We start from the raw sequence: 13819 nt of genomic DNA on the forward strand, positions 1-13819 counted from the left end.
ACAGGGATAATAAATGTTGACTTATGCATGCTTCCTTCAATTTCAACATCAGCCACGCTACAACTATCTCTATTGTAGTCCTGTCTTGGTGGTAGAACTCCGTCGTCGTTAGGTCAAACAACGGCTCGAAGTTTGTTGTTGTGCACTGCGCACTATGCGCAGCCAGATGTGTGTGAGACCGACCTTTAAGGCGCGACATGTGTTCTCTGAGTCTGACATTTACGCACCTGCTAGTTTGACCGACGTACTAGTTCCCCCGTGAGAACGAAATCTTGTACACAACGTATTTTCTGCGTTCTGAAAATTTGAAATAGCAGCCTTGCTAGTATTCTGAAATAGTAGCCTCTGAAATAGTAGCCTTGCTGCTAGGCGTTTATTCGTACAGTCTGTTAACCGCTGGGAGAAAGTGTCTCACATTGTTTTTTCCAGCAAAAAACTCCATTTACGTTGTACCTGGCTGCGGTTTTTTGAGTCTTTGCAACAAACTATGCACCTAAGAGATTACTGAGATGATCTTGTTGTGGTTTTCGGCGCATTTTTTCTTCTCCTTACCTTCTAGTTTTACTGGTTTTAGTAGCCTTTGGCTATATGTTAGCAGCATCGTGATTGTGTACCCTGCATTTGGAAGCCGCTGCCTCTGCGCACTGAACGCTTCATTCATTGTGTGTGCAAGTTTTGTCGAGAGCGGGTTTTGGACACTCCATTACTATCCCATTCTTAACAATCCTTGAGTGGCCAGATGTGTGATCTTAGAGTGGTTTTTCTGTGCGGGGTGAATAGTGCCTGCACATGTGCTGTTCTTCAAGGGTGAACTGCGCATCCAGGAATAGTAAACATTATTTTTTTGTCATCTCATATGTGAAGTTTATTCCTCCCGCTTGATTGACAACATATCTGAACACTCTCAGCCCACTTCAGTCTAACTGTGCTATCACAAGTCTCTCAACCCTACTGAAAAACACTGGACATAACACCAGGCCACATTCAAATCCAATGCATAGTCCTTGTTTTTGAATGTACACCTTGTTAATTAACATCACGTATGTGCTCTGAAGACACAGGCTAAGCACCTCTAGGAATGCTTTCACCGACATTCCACATTTCTTACGAAAGGCAACTGCATCATCGTTTTCTTCGATACATGCTCTCACACTCTGTAGTAATCCATCCTGTGGAAAAGAATTGTACAGACCTTGTATGTCCACATTACAGGCAGCGTACTTCCCTTCCTTAAGACCGGACACATATTGCACAACTTCTTTTGAATATGACACAAAAATGGATCATTACTGTTCAACGTCACGAGCATCTTTTGAACCAAGGACGTCATAATAAACTCCTAGGAGTCGTGTGCCGAAACGATAGCTCCAGGCCGGACCTCTGGTTATGAGATTTTGCTGCATAAAAGACCTGGAGTGTTTGTCCGCTTTATTTTTTTACTAGCGAAGCCAAATTCTCTTGAGTGCCCTTTTTTAGCAATTGTAGTGCACGTTTTATTGCGTACTATAGCCTTACTGCTACTTTAAAACTTTGGTCCGTCAGTTCAGATACTGTTCAGAATACACACTATCCAGCATCACAACCAGAAAGCCTTCTTTGTCTGATTTTACCACTCGTAACTCCTTTCATTGCAAATACTGAGCTAATCAGCCAATATCTGCCTCCTTCGCTGGCCAAGACCCCCATTTCGACGCGCTGCTAACACTTGTGCGGGAAAAGGGCATGATAAAAAATCAATTGCCCGAGTACTTAGGCTTGACTTAGGCCAAACAGTCCTGAGGAGCCTGGTCAACGCTACGAAGGCTGCTAAATCCATAGAGCTTAGCTCCAACATTCATCATTTGAAATCCGTACCTCGAATTCGTCATTATAGCTGGTCAACGCCATGTTGCGCTACTCAGAACGTCCAAAGATACCCACAACGTGCAGAAGTAGCCGTCCCTTTGCTCATATAAACATACTATAAAGCAAGAGCTACTGTCTAGAGCACACTGCAGCCTTAGACGCAGTGACGCTTAGTGTACCCAGGAGATTCTATGTACCTTTTCACCTGAATTTGAGAATTCGTGTCCGTGAGAAGCTAATTTCATTCAATTTCAAATCTTATGGAATACAACAATGAATTTTTACATCGTTGTGGCGACACAGGGAGGACTAATATGCCAAGTACTTAACCTTTCCTTAAAAGCGCTCGGTAAAAAATTATATATTGTTTTAATTACAAGGTTGCTTTTCATATGTTGCAAGCATTCCTATAATGGTGGTAATTATAGAAACGAAGGCCTTTCTTTGTTCTGAAGACTCTATTGGGCTACATTATGTTGTGTTCGGTGTAAAAAACGTGCCACCCTTGCTTTTTTGCGTAACGTATCACAAGCTTCATGGAGTGTGGAGCTTTTCGGTCCTTTTTGTAGTCTCTTCTTGTCTCATGTAATGTGTTCTCGATATGTACCGATAATTTATGAAAGAGAGATTGCAAATGAAATACACAAAAAGCAAATGCCAGGCATTCTTTTTGCTCAATATATTATATATTTTCTCAATATTTTCTATTTTTATATTTCTCATTATAGGCTTTTCTGGAAGATTGAGGATCACGAATTCGCTCAAATAAACTTTCTTCGTTGTGAAAACCCAGAACACAGCTCAGCACCTCAACATTTACGTATATGCGTTTGTGAGTTCATTTGTGGGTCATACTACACCCAGATGTGTCGGGAACACGGTTCTGGACACGTTCAATTGCGAACAAATTACGCTTAGATTTACACGTTTACACATTCAGAATAATTTTCACAATAAAAATATCTTACAAATATCTCCTATAAAAAACACCCCAAAATGAATTAACAAAAAGGTATAACCAGAATTTATCAAGACGCTGTTATAGAAATTCAGTAAACCAAATGAGTGAAATAATTGTGTTTCAGTTCAAAGCCAATCGCAGGCAAAACGTTTTGGTCCTAAAGCAAATACTTTGCTACAAGAGACAACGAACATTCCTATTGCTCCATGTAGCCATAATAAATGACTACAAAAATACAGGGGCTGGCGTTCTGCTGGCACAGACTGTGATGGCCTTCAGTGTACTGTATATTGAAGAATCATCATTCCTAAGCTTGGTTCGTTTCATCAGTTTTATTACAACGTCCCTTTTTGCGGAATGTGTGAATCTATGGGCGTCGCGATCCCGGTGTTCGCATCAATTCGTTGTGGATGTAGCCGTTCAGTATAGGGGAGACTTGAACCCCAGTCCAACATAAATTATATCTTCACGATGTCACCCACCCCATGCCCCCACACCGAGATACGCCCATAAGAAAGTCGAGTCACTCCATACAGAAGCGATCGGATATACTGTGTTCTAAGCCCTTTCACCCCATGTAGCTCAAATGTCCTAAACTCCTAATTGTGACTAAAATTGTCGTCTTTTCGTGGCCAGTAATTATGAATGTGATCATTGCCATACCTGCCAGCAAAGAATTATTCACTGCATTATATTTTCATAGGGTATCCCATCCGCATCATACTCGCAGCCTGTCTCGGCTCGGTCCGGAGCTGTCATTCCCGGATGGGTGAATGCATGGTATTTGACGCACAACTCAATATGGCGCCTTTCCCAACATTGATGATGACAAGGGAAGATGAACGTGGAGGCAGCGCTTACTGAAATGGCCGACTTGAAAATATTACTACAAGAAAGGAAATACGCACCCAGAAACTCCTAGTGCTATGTTTATTCACTTTACACGGTGACCAAGGAGTTTATATTCCGCTAGCTTCTCTCATGGCCGCCATATAATTCATTCGATTACTGTAAGTCCTTCAAATAAACACCCTTACGAATACATCACTTTGCAATGAAGCATAGATCACCTCTTCCATTCCCTCACACCTAATTAGTTTGGTGAGGGCACGGAGTCATCCTCAACCTGGCCTAGCTTCGCACCACCTGAAACCTCGAGCGTAGAAGCCTCGAGCGTACGCAGCCATACTGGGAGTTACGAGCGGAGTTGTACCACAGTTCGTCAATGACCATCCCCCCTGTCTCCGCAGCAGGGGACGTGCTTTTACGAACAAACCATCAAAAGACGAGATATGACGAGTGCACAGCCGACGCCTCTACAAGGAGAGCACTACAATACCAATAAGGAACGGCGTCAGACAAGGATAAACAATGTCTTCTCTGTTATTCCCAGCATATTTACAAGAAGTATTATGTACATTAGATTGGGAACAGGTGGTGTAAGGTTCAATGAAGAATACCGCCGTAACTTCAGATTTCCTAATTACGTTGCCTTGTTAAGTAACTCACGGGACGAATTGCAAAGCACGCTTACCACATTGGACCAACAGAACAGAAACGTGGGCCTCAAAATAATATCAAGAAAACTAAAGTAATGATCAATTACCACGAGACAGCACAGAGATTTGAGATAGTTAGCGAGCCAGGAGAAGTGGTAAGCGAATATATGTACGTAGGCCAATTTGTGACCCCAGATCCTAACCATGAGGCGGCGAAAACTACAAGGATAATAGTGGGGTGGAGTGCATTTGGCAGGCATTCACAGATAATGAATTGCAGCCCAGCATTGCATCTGAAGAATGAAGTGTATGACAGCTGCATCTTACCTGTACTCACCTACGGGGTAGAAGTTTGGAGACTCACTAAGAGGGTTCCACCTAAATTGAGGACAATTCCGCGAGCAATAGAATGGAAGCTGATAGGTGTAACATTAAGGGACAAGAAGATAGCGGAGCTGATCAGGGAAGAAATGCATGTGAGGACATAATATTACAAATTAAGCAGAATAAATGGACGTGGGCAGGGCATGTAATGAGAAGGCGAGATAACCGTTGGTCATTAGGGTAACAGAGTGGATCATTGGAGAAGGCCAGCATGGTAGAGGGCGGCAAAAAGTTAGATGGGCAGATGAGATCAAGAAGTTTGCGAGGATAAGATGGTCGCAGTCAGCACAGGACCGGCGTAAATGAAGAATAATGGAAGAGGCATTTTCCCTGCAGTGGGCGTGCAGTGGGCGTAGATAGGTGGGTGAAGATGATCAACAGCAGAAGTAATGCCCAAGCACCATCGGCCAACGTAGTTCTGACTGCCTTAGACGCTTCTCGCCACAATGACAATGATGCTGTGTCTGGACCACACGTCACAAATGACATTATCACCCTGAGTGGAAGTTGTTTGGGGTCTTGTCATTCCCCACCGAATTTTACTTGTCAGTCTTTTGCCGCCTCGACTGGACAGTCCCTTTGCAAGGAGTGATCTCGCGAGAACGAAACAGAAGCACCAACCGACACGTAGTGGCATGCTTGGGCTACCCTACGACGACGTTGGGGAAAGAGCGCAGCCTCGCTGGGCTTAGTTAAGTTCGCCATGTACATTCTGTCAGTGCGTGTATTCGATATATTTTACAATACATCACTTCATAAAATACCTTTGATAGCTTTATTGGTTATAGTTAGTGTAATGATGATGTGAATAGATCGCTCGTCATCCTTAACAGAGGTCGTGTTATGCGTCTTTGTTCAATTAAAAAGATATAACATGCTTCTACGGTGCGCAACACCCTTGTCAATAACACTGAGTTCCACTTTAATCGGTTACATCTCAAAACTGCGGACTGAAACTTGTCACAAAAGATGTTGAGGTTAAAATATGTGGTCTAGACTTCAGAATGACGCAATAGTTTTCTTAAATTTTTTTTGGGCCGAGGCAAGATAAAGCTTTAAGTACAAAACCTGTGTTATAAACAAAGGTGTTGCCCTCTGTACGTAGACACATATTAGCAAGGAGTAAAAAGGTACGGAGGGACAAATAAAACAAAACGCACAAAAGGTTTGGAAACTTGATCACAAATGCTATACTACGCAAAGAAAAAAAATGCGTTGACAAGTGTAGTAAAATTCCAAATAATTTTTTGGGAAATAAACAATGTACTGGCCGTCTTCCAAACCTTAAAGGAATTTCTGTGACGTTATGGTGGAACTGTATTCCGTGGTTCCTGCACTAGTAAACTGATAAGCAAATTCGCCCGACTGTGCCGACTTCTGGATACGGCAAAATATAAGTGGATCGGGGAAGCGGTTGCGCACGGTGATATGTGAGATGTCACTCAGTCGTACATTACTTCTTTGCACTATGAAAATTATATACCGAAATACACTGGAATGCAACCACCTATAACTCATCGGTATAGACCACAAAAAGCGCCGTTCGCCATACCGATCCTATATTGTGCTATAAGAGTTATCTTTAGGGTAATAGTTTGGATATAAGGCATAAATATGTTCTTGTTTCAAGACTTGTAATTCACACTAGTGTAAATCAAAACTCCACAGTACATATGAAACATAGAGTGACTCTTTACGCTGTCTATTCCCGGCTTGCTTCACAACAAATCGGACCTGGTACTCCAGCACTTATATTTTAGCAGGTGTTTTTGTACTTAGTAGGTGTTTCTAGCCATGGGGCAGCTTTATAGGACATTGCTGTACTTGAGTGTGAAATCCTTGAGGGTATTACCTAGATAGACAGTGTGTGTTTTGTGAAAGATCTTTTCGTGTTATAGGAATTGTGCATGCTATTGGGTTGGGGTTTGCCGCACTATATACAATGTACAGTTGTTGAGAAGCAGTCTATGAAGGTTAGGATAGAGCAAACAAATTGTTGTTCAGCTTACAACAAGCTGGCGCTCAGTAAAGTATCAAACTATACCAGCATTTAGAAGGTTATGCGCCGTAAATTAAAAATACTATATATTGTCCGCTCGTATGAAGTGGCGGTGGCACTTGGCGTGGTGGCGGTATTTGTTTCAGTGGCACTTTTGCTCATTCACTGGTCAGATGCAGCAGGCCTAGAGGAACCGCGAAGACGTAATCTCGCAAGAAAGCAACCCAGCACTTGGCAATGTAACCAATGCTGCAGAAGATAGCACACCTGACTGAAACAATCCTGTAGGACAGCGGTGGTCTGTCTATCTGACTGGGCACGGTGGCACCACGAATATGCGGACCGCTGCTAACCCGTTCCTGTTTATTATACAGGTATTTGGCCTCCTGCATAACGTCAACGCCACGCGTCGTGGCCAGTGCAATGCTGATCCCACGGCGCATGACCAAGAGAGGACCGACTGCCTCGTGCCGTACCACTTGGAAGGGCTGTCTTGGACCCTCCTGCCCCGTCACTTGTCCACTGCGCGCGCAGAACGACACGTGATGGAGCTGCGGATGACGACACCCGTCTACTCGGCTATAATAGGATACCCTGCTCAAGGCACGATCACTGGGAACGGTGGCACCACGAACATGCGGACCGCTGCTAACCCGTTCCTGTTTATTATACAGGTAAGAAAGCATTATGGAAAGTGCTTTTGCTCTAGCGACCCGTTTGTGGTGGTGCTGCTGTGCCCACGGCTTTTCTGTTCAGAGATTTGTTGCTTGCTATATGACGTTGCTTCGTTGTGCCGGAAGATACTCTTGCTAGGAGGGGATATTGAGTCCAACCCTGGTCCAGACCTGGCTAAAATTGCGAAACAACTCAACGATATCGCTAATGATAATAAAGAAATCAAAGAAAAGCGGCTTGGAGATATTGAAAGGAAACTTGATGCCTTAACAGTACTTGAAACCAAGGTCTCCTCATGCCAGGAACAGATTGCTTCCTTGTCTACTACAATTCAAACACTTGAGAACAAGCTAGACGACCTCGAGAATCGTAGTAGAAGGTCCAACCTTATCATTTACGGACTACCTGAAGCTAAGGACGAAAGTAGCGACACGTTGCAGCAAACTGTAAACCAAAAGATAGTCAGAGGCATTCTTGATTTGGATCCAGTGGGTATAGAGCGCATTCATAGGCTGGGAAGGCCATCGCCCGGAAAAGTAAGGCCAGTAATTTTCAAGCTGCTGGATTCAAGGAACAAAGTTGCCATTTTGAAAAAAAGGAATCAAATTAAAGGGCACCAATTATTCGATGGGCGAGGATTTTTTAAAAAGACTGAGAGAGTTCAGAAAGAAGCTCTGGCAAAGTTCTAAGGAAAACCGCGATAACAGAGACAAAACTTCGCTCATTTTTGATAAATTATACATAAACAAAAAGGCCTATGTCTGGGATGACGAGAAAAACGACAAAGTTCCTGTTAAAAAAAAACGAAATCGCAGAGTCAAGCCGCCCAAATACGCGAAGCCAAGGGCAATTACAGCGCTAATTGAAAGGCATGTCAGTGTCTCAACTGTACGCTCCGCCGATTACTCACTGCGAGGATCACATCGTCTTGCTCAAACATTAAAAATGTAATGAATGCAAAACAACTAAGGCTACTAAATATAAATGCACGTAGTGTCATTAGTAAGATGGATTCACTGGAAATTCAATTATTGCAACATGATCCGCACATAGCCGTAATAACTGAAACTTGGTTGAGAAGTGAAATTGGTGATGAAGTTTTCCCGCCCCATTACAACGTATTTCGCAAAGACAGGGCCACCAGAGGAGGGGGCGTAGCCGTCCTAGTAAAGCCGCCATTAGAGGCTAAGATTCTAGCCAATATAAGCAATCTTGAATGTTTATGCCTACAGATTACGTGCTGGGGCCATAAGGTTATTTTGTACGCGTGCCCAGACTCAGCTCCAGATTATCTAATCACGTTGCAAGAACATATGTCCCTGTATCTTAATAAAAATATTTTTGATAGGTGATTTCAATTTGCCCACCATCGACTGGGAACGGTTGCAAACTTGTACGCAGCCTAGCAAAAATGAGAATGCTATTTTTAACATTATGCTCACACACGACCAAATTCAACTAGTTAAACAACCTACTCGTGTACAAGGACAGTCGAGCTCTATTTTAGACTTGGTTTTTGTGAATCGCGACTTTTCTGAGCATACTGTATTGATAGAACAAGGGTTATCGGATCATAGCCTTGTCAGCGTATCAATTCCGCTACTGAAATTCGTTTGCTATAAAAAAACGTCCGTTCAAACTTTTAAAGAGTATTCTAGAGCAAACGATGCTTGCGTGATTGAACATATGGAAGCGGCCTTAGTTGACATCAGCGATGATGTCAATGACGCATGCACTCTTTGGGATCGCTTTTTGGAAGTATGCCGATTATGTATCACCATCTTTGTACCGAACAAACGTAAAAAAACGAACAAACGTACACCTTGGATGACGTGCAGTATCATCCATCTAAAGCGGAAAATTAAACGATTTAGAAACAGGCATGCCCAGCGAAATGTGATCCAAAAGCTACAAAGAAGCCTGCCAAGTGATGTGCAACAATCTAAAGACTATTACTTTAAAACGTTAATGCCAAACTTTATTAAAAGTGACCCAACAAAGTTCTGGCGTTATCTATCCGATAACAAAAAGCCAGTGATGTCAATTTCTGTCAAAGGGCGCACGGTTACAAATCGGAGTGACATCGCAAATCCCTTCAACATTTATTTTCAGAGCGTGTTTGCCAATTCAGCAATATGTGTGCCAGAAACGTTTTTGTTTGAACTGTGGGAAGCGAATTTCATTTCTTATTCTGGTTTGGTTTCAATGCTTTTAAACTTGAAAGCAAAAAAATGCTGCGGTCCTGATGACCTTCCGAATGTGTTTCTTCGGCGTTATGCCGAATGCATCGCCAAATTTCTTGTTGTAATATTCCAAGCGCCCTTGTTAACTGCAATACTACCACGTGACTGGAGGATAGCTAGAGTCATCCCTATCTTTAAAAAAGAGGATCGATTAATTCCGGATAATTACCGTCCCATATCTTTAACTTCAACATGCTGCAAATTAAATGAACATATCATAGCCAACCGTATTCTTGAATTCCTTGAAAGACACTCGATTCTAACAAGCTTCCAACATAGTTTTAGGAAAGGCTATTCGACTGTGACTCAACTGGTCACCGTCACAGACGAGTTTGCAAAGGCCCTTGATAATAATGTTCAGGTAGACACAATTTTTCTTGATCTTAGCAAAGCATTTGACAAAGTTCCTCATGACAAATTAATTCAAAAATTAAAAAATATAAATCTTCCGGAAATTTTGGTAGCGTGGGTGTCTAGGTATTTGATGAATAGAGAGCAGTATGTTTTGATTGATGGTCATGCCTTGAGCTGTCTTCCTGTCACATCCGGAGTGCCTCAAGGTAGTGTTCTGGGGCCGTTGCTTTTTCTTTTATACATCAATGATATCGTCACTGCAGTTACACCCACCACTCATGTTCGGCTGTTTGCAGATGACTGTATTTTATTCCGTGAAATCTCCAGCATGCAAGATCAAATAGAACTTAACACAAACCTGGACAATATATACAGTTGGTGCAGGGAATGGGGCATGGTTGTCAACGCAGAGAAAACTGCTTCCCTCCGCATAACACGCAAAAAATCTCCATTCGAATTTCAGTACACACTGGGATCCTGCGCGGTGAACCAAGTCAACAGCTTCAAATACGTAGGCGTAACGTTCACTAATATACTTTCCTGGAACTTGCACATAGACCACATCTGCTCCTCCGCTTTTCGAAAACTGTGTTTCTTGAGACACAAACTTCGTAATTCGCCTCCAAGTGTTAAACTTCTTTGCTACCATTCATACGTGACCAAAGCTTGAGTATGCTGCTGTAGTATGGGACCCGTATACCAAAAATAACATTGATAAATTGGAAGATTCAGAGGAAAGCTGTTAGGTTCATTTTTTCAAAATTTCGTCGCATGGATTGTCCCTCTGAATTAATGATTGCCAATAACATTCCCACGCTTCAGTTAAGAAGACAAAAACTTCGTCTTGATTTCCTCTGCTCACTTATTAACCATGAATTCGCTATCGACCCCTCTCTGTATACATCCGCCCTGACCACAAGACACACGCGGCACCATCACCCTAGATCGCTAACACCATACCAAGCGCATACTGATACTTACAAATTTTCATTTTTCCCGCGTATCGTGGCTGAATGGAATTCCATTGCTGAGCCATACTTATTAGATACTGTATAGCCCCGTTTTTTTTGTTATTTTTTGTTGTTGCTTGTTTCTTGAATTGACAATGCAATGTCCGCCGTATCATTTTTTTGTCCCTTTTGCTCTTTTTGTATTATTGTGCTATTCAAGTGCTCGTCCTGCCAGGACCACAACTGTGGTCTGCAGTATGTATTAAATAAATAAATAAATAAATAAATATTACCGTTTGCAAAACGCCAATGGGGAGGATGTACTATATGATCGAGGTACGGATGACTTCTCTAGAATGCAAACGGATGCTTCTCCACGTTGATGAAAGCATTGTGCTAACTTGAAAGGCGACTCCTAGAATGAGGTCTTAGTGGTATTATGTGCGGACTGCAACATTTCTGACGCACTCTCTCAGCACGGTGACTTGCTCCGCGGCAGTGGCACACATGGTCATGCTGGAGCCTAAGCATCGCTCCGGATGTTGCAGATAACGTCGCCGCCAGCACGGTACAGATAGGACGCAAAACTACCTACTTTGGGAGCAAGAGCTGCCGTTGGCTACCGAAGGAGAGTAGTCATTGACGTCACGGTGGATTCCAGAAAGCGGACTGTGCGATTCGTCGCCCCGGCACACTCGATCAGCGGCAGTGGCAACGCATGGTCACGCTGCAACCTAAGCATCACTCGTGATGTTGCTGGAATTGTCGTTGCCGGCACGGTACAGATAGGACTGACTACGACTTACACTGGGAGCAAGAACTGGCGTTGGCTACCGAAGGGGAGTGGTAATCGACGTCACGGCGGATTCCTCACAAAGGACTCTGTGCTTCGTTGCCCCGCCGCACTCACTCAGCGGCAGTGGCAACGCATGGTCACGCTGGAAGCTAAGCATGGCTTCTGATGTTACAGGTTGGTTTCTGCTATTGAAGTTACTTCTTAGAAAGTTTAGTTGTCAGTGTTGCTGAGCCAGCCTTGGCGCCATGTAGGAGGCATGTCATTTTTTCAGTGAAATATTTGGTGATGACGAATTCTGTTTGGCTTTGCTATCTGTAAAATACTTTCCACATGAAAACTTGCTCCGGAGTAACAGACAAGGCGTACAAAAAAAAAACAAGACCGCGAAGGAATGGTCATAAAGATACCAAACCGAGTGAAGCCGCAGCAACGAATCTCGCAGACGAAATCTCAGAAATTATACGAAAGCTTTCTTTACTGCTCACAATAAAATCCCAAGTCTACGCCTTAGGAAGCATTAAAGGAGTACTGAACCGAAATTTCAAAGCTGAAATATCTATGTGAAACGCTTCCGTTTTATCTTCAGATATCTCCCAGCAAGTTTTAACCGCAACCGTTCCGCGATACCTATTTAAATCTGATTATAATTGTGGCTGTCACTAGAAAGCCAAGAGCGGAACGACATGACATAATCTGCTACTTGCCTCAAACTACCCACGTCGGGGATCCCGTGACGAAGCTGACGCGCTGGCGGTGGTTGGCGCGCACTGCTCGGGCGTGTGTATACGCCATGGTTTTGGGACTGACGTCAAGCTGCCCGGGCCTGGTGGGACGGCGATCACCTTGGCCGGCTAGGACGCGCGTGCGCTCAATCGCGCGCGTTTCCAGAGCGGCAGCGGTATGGCAAGAATGGTGTCGTCACTTGATACCACCTGTCATGACGGCCACTCGGCATTCTTGTCGAAACCGAAACTGACACGAATACACGACGCCGTAAATGAATGTTTACGCTGGGCTCGCCCTTCTTATCTGTCATTCTACGATTGGTGGACTGGTAGGCACGCATAGCAACAAAAAAAAACGTAACACGAAACTTTTATGTCAGTACTCCCTTAAATCAGCGGTTGACGCCATTGAAGCTTCCATTAAAGAGATCTCTAGAAAATACGATGAAGTTCTCGCTGAAATAAAGCAGCAAACTTCGGAAACAGGAGGGCTTAAAAAACGCGTCTTAAGGCTAGACGAAAAGAGCGAGACTGAAGATGTTGCTTCTCTGAAAAAAGAGATCATTGATCTGGAGCAGTACAGTTGGCGACAAAGAGTAAAAATACATGGCCTTCCCCATCATAGCGATGAAAACCATCTGGAGACGATAAACACCTTGGCAAGTCACCTCGAGCTACCACAACTTCTCAAACGTATCTAGAGGCTTTACACGGACTGCCTTTGAAATTTGACGAAAACGGAGGGGGCAAGGTGCCTATAGGCCTCGTACGATTTTCGTCGCATGTAACGAAAGAAGCACGGCTTAATAAGACAGCACAACTGAGACAAGAAAAGATTACGATTTTCTTCAACGACAAATCTTAACGCACCAAATAAGAAGTTGTTCTTGGAGATGAAAGCAAAGGTTGAGGAACAGGAATACCAATTCTCCTGGCAGAGAATAGGAAAATGCTTATGCATCGGGGCCCTCGGGACACAAATATAAAATAATACAGCTGGCGGATCTTGCACAAATACATGAGCAGGTAACTTGAAATTGGTTATTATACAGTGCAGAAACCTTTCTAATGTCTAGTTATCCGGCGCACAACAGTTATCTCGATCCTGATTCCTTCAAGCACTGCGACGCAATACGTCACAGACAGCAGTCGTCCTTGTGTCACTCGAATGCTCAAAGGCTAAAAAAAATAAAGAATTCGGTTGATATGCTCCTTCAACGGCTTCATAATATTTTCCATCTGTTAGCTTTTCCTGAGACTTGCTTTTAAGGTGACTCGGATACCGTGCACTTTGCTGGTTACAGATGTGCATCAATGTGCCGGTGCAATATGAGAGGAGGAGACCTAGCCATTTCCCCCCAATAAAACGCACATTTTCGTGTTGTCAG

General features: G+C 43.4%; 1 pseudogene; it reads left to right on the top strand.

Moving 5' to 3' along the window:
* Positions 1-7233: 7233 nt before the first annotated feature.
* The window catches only part of LOC144148200 (uncharacterized), a 44826-nt pseudogene continuing 38240 nt past the window's right edge, over positions 7234-13819 (top strand).

The sequence above is a fragment of the Haemaphysalis longicornis genome, unplaced genomic scaffold, assembly GCF_048455015.1.
Source record: "Haemaphysalis longicornis isolate Haplotype H1 unplaced genomic scaffold, Haemaphysalis longicornis Haplotype H1 scaffold_8, whole genome shotgun sequence".
Taxonomy (NCBI): domain Eukaryota; kingdom Metazoa; phylum Arthropoda; class Arachnida; order Ixodida; family Ixodidae; genus Haemaphysalis; species Haemaphysalis longicornis.